This window comes from Leuciscus leuciscus, assembly GCF_965113295.1.
Source record: "Leuciscus leuciscus genome assembly, contig: HAP1_SCAFFOLD_780, whole genome shotgun sequence".
NCBI lineage: Eukaryota > Metazoa > Chordata > Actinopteri > Cypriniformes > Leuciscidae > Leuciscus > Leuciscus leuciscus.
The window spans coordinates 16,991-20,949 of record NW_028117960.1 but is presented as its reverse complement, the minus strand read 5'-3'; the positions used below and the strand labels follow the sequence as shown (position 1 = coordinate 20,949).

At 36.9% G+C, this 3,959-nt stretch overlaps 1 long non-coding RNA gene across 1 annotated transcript; it reads right to left on the bottom strand.

Annotated features, from left to right (window-relative positions):
• Positions 1-3,040: 3,040 nt before the first annotated feature.
• LOC309491965 lies at positions 3,041-3,548 on the bottom strand. The gene is made up of 2 exons (XR_014203382.1): positions 3,246-3,548; positions 3,041-3,121 (listed from the first exon to the last, which is right to left on the bottom strand). It is a non-coding gene; the product is annotated as an uncharacterized lncRNA (long non-coding RNA).
• Positions 3,549-3,959: the final 411 nt, after the last annotated feature.

Below are 3,959 nucleotides of genomic sequence, written 5' to 3'. Positions count from 1 at the left end.
TTTGAGCACTTCCTGCGTTGTTGTTGCTCTTGCCTCTTTATGATGACTCGCTGAATTTAGTCCTAATTTGTAAGTCGCCTTGGATAAAGGCGTCTGCTAAATGACTAAATGTAAATGTAAATGTAAATATGCAGATGTATTTACCAGTGTGATGTCTCAAATTGCACAATATCGTAATGAGCCATTTTTGGAGCTTGATTAAATAATGGATGTTTTAAGCTATGAAACTTGTAGGATGTTTTAATGGTACAAAGACCTCTTATATGTAAAAAGATCATGGCAAATTTTATATGTCATGACCCCTTTAATGTTAATTCAGTATGAATAAATATAATGTATAATGTCAGTGGCGTTCAGTGGTGTTCTGAAATGAGAACGAAACTATCCTTACAGTTTTATTTTAATGTTTTTTCCAATGTAAATTCATGTTAGTTACACTTAATGTCGACACTTAATGTTTCCGGGTTAATTAAACAGTACTTACACTATAAAAAAAAGTGTACGTTTTACTTTTGAGTTGTTTACTTTTTAAGTCTTCCCATTAACACTGTTCATTTAGGCTGAATCGCGGATGTGGAACGCACATAAAGCACGAGGTGGGATTTATCGCGAGAACAGAGCAATTGCCCAATCATAGTGCGATCGAGGCATTGCCTCCCCTCACGTGACTTTTCCCTGTTCATCCTTAATTACCCCCCACCAAACCCACGGCACACTTAAGGGGGCTGTTAAAACTAGGCGAGAGATATGCTGTTTCCTGAATGTAACTTTAACCGCTGGTGTCGCTGTTGGAAAGTGTCACTTTAGAAAAACATGTGATTTACACTTTTAAAGTCACATTTTTTTATATTTGTGTTTTATTTTTGCATTGTCGATTATTTTCTCATCCATTTTTTAGCAAACTTGTGGGGGTTTTTTTCATAAAACATTGACATTTTAATTTAATTAAATAATTAGCACAGCTGGTAGTTTGATTTAGATATGTAATCATTAACAGCCCTTATTCAGATACAAAATGCTATCTATTACATTCAGCCACAAGCAAATTGGTACAACATAGAACCAAAATACTTTTATACACAAATAGATTCAAAGCCAATAAGAGCTCAAAAACTGATCATTCATTGATGGACAGAAAGTTTTAGCTCTACATCCCTGGCTAGTTTTCACAGCTATCAAGCTCCAGGATGGATCACAACCAAAGACAATGTCAAACTGCAATGCATGATTATTAGTTCTCCTTAGTTAGACATTATAATCTATTCAAGAGACAAAACCTGGCTTCCAGGGATGTTTCTAACACAACAACAGATGTGCAGAAGATCAAATCAAATCAGATCACATCAGAAGCATTAATTGAACAATAAATGACACACAAATATTTCCAAATATCCCATCACGATTTTGAGAGCCGCCAAGCCACAACCGAAAAGAGGTGTGGTGGCTTATACTAACTGCACCTGTTAATTTACGATGAGCTCATATCAAAACAGCGATTGAGTCATTTTAGTGATCTGCATATGAGCAAATGGTACTGACAAGCGTGCTCACTTGAGACCCAGTGTGTAAATACTCTCAAAGCACGCTTGAGAGATTTAGGGACTCCACAGGTCACCAGCGCTGGCGCACCATACACGCCAGGAATTTACAAGGACAAGCTTAACAGCGATTTTGGCAAGTGTTTCAAAGCATCACACATCAGCGCCTGCTGAAATAATAATAAAAAACCTGTAGTAGTTTGTGCTTTAACTTGCTACTTCCAGCCTCCAGCCTCCAGCATGCAGGTGGACTGAAATGCACCACCACAGAGGAGAGTGCCACAATTATCAAGTGAAAATGGAAGAGAGAATAAAATCATCTACAATTTTGATTGCTTGATTTCTATTCTAGATAAATATTTAAAGAAATAATTAATCCTAAAATGAAACCTGCCATTATTTATTAATACATTTCCAAACCTGTGTGACTTTATGCCATCCATGGACCACAAAGAAGAGATTATGAAGAATAAAAGTAGTCCATATGACCGAATCATTTGAACCACATTTATAAAACTTTATGGTGCTTTCTGTCTTTTGCAGAAAGATCCATGCTTTGATGTCAAGTACATTCATAAAAACTTCTCCTTCAAACATATGGGTTTGAAAAGTTATGAGAGTGAGTTAATGTGAGTCGATTTTTAAACGAACTATACCTTTAACTGACGGAGTGTGCAGCAACACAATAAACCTTAATAATAATCTAACCATCCCTTGGCAAAGTAGTAGACTGGAAAGACAAGACCTGCTTTCAAAACTAGCTTAAGTTACTGCGCTAAGGCTGAGGAATCTTGGTCTGCATTGCATCCGGAGCCGGCTTAAACCTCCAGCATCATAATCCCCAACCTTCAAAGAATAATATCTCCTTGCTTTCTTTCACTAATTCTAAAAGGTCACAGGAATGAAAACAGGATTACTTAACATGCCCCACACAAAACACCAACACAGCTAACCAAGTGAAAGAAAACCCTGGGCACTTTATGAGAACGAGAAACTGACCGGCTGATTGAACAGATTTTCGAGTCATTTTCAATATGAAAGGACACAATGTGGGTCTCATTTTTTAAATATAAACTCAGTATATGGTTCTTCCATCTGCACATAAGAACTGCATTAAACACAGCTGGAGTCTGTGTACTGTTGGTGGTGTAGAATGCAATGGCACATTAAAAACGGTCTGCTGTCAGAAATGGAGCCAGTGGGTCTATTTCAAACTTAACCATAAAACAATTTTTTCACAACCCAAAATTTATTGGCAGCCTTCCTGCAAATACGACTTTTTTTTTTTTCAAGCAAAGCAGGTTTCATTGCATAAACATGTAAAATGACCATGATAGACAGACATATAGGGCACTTATTTATTCATATGAGAAGCTGTCCAATTCAGCCCTGCTTCAATAAATACAAAACGTTAAATAAATCACAAAAGCTATTACAGACAATATATACCCACAAACAAGAACCTACAGAACGCTCAACTGTATAAGTAAACAGTTCCTTACCTGTAGCATGTGGTCACCTCTCCCGTGGATTTTACGCACGGGTATTTCGTCGTTGCGATTTTACTCTCTGAACACACTTCTCTGTAAGACAAAGAAGACGTCAGCTGTTTCTTTTTACTGAAACAATTCTTCCTCACGCACAGGAAACAAACTTTCCATCCTCTGAGTTAGTGCAAGCAGCGAGCTGACAGCACGCGCACTTTACCTGTCCACATCCTCCTTCTCCTCTCGGAAAGTCCACGGCGTTCCCAATGAGAAGAGTATTACCACCACAGCGAGACTGAGAGGAGTTCCTCTGCCCGTGGAGCTCATTTCAAACACTCCGAGATGATAAAAAGATATTTGTCCGAATAAAGCCAGTGTCTTGAAGTTCAGAGCTTGTTTCTGAGGAATTGAGAGAGTATTGATTGGTTACCTCCTGCGAAGCCCCACGCGCAGATTCCCTCCGGCCCCTCCTACTGCAACACTTGATCAACTTCCATAGGTTCAGAAAAGCAAGTTATAGTCATAGATATAATATTTAATAATTGCCGCACATAACTGTAAAGCCATTACTGAAAATAAGCTTAAAAAAGTGAAAACCCAGGGGGTGTGAGGTTTGAGTTAAATCATTATTATTTTATTTGATATAATATTATAACATGTTTAAATAGACATGAATGTGTGTGTATATACAATAAATATGTCATTTATAAATATACTACTGAAAATGAAGATATATGTCTCTCAATTAATGAGATTTTTTATTATAATCATAGAATAATTAGGGAAAAGAGTCAACAGTTTTAGATGGAAAATGTCCAAATGATTAGCGGATATTTCAGCATGTTTCTTTTTCTTAAAAAAAAAAAAAGATGCTGCATAGGCCTATAACCTATGACAAGTGTTTAATTATGTATAAGAATTTCAATTGCACAAA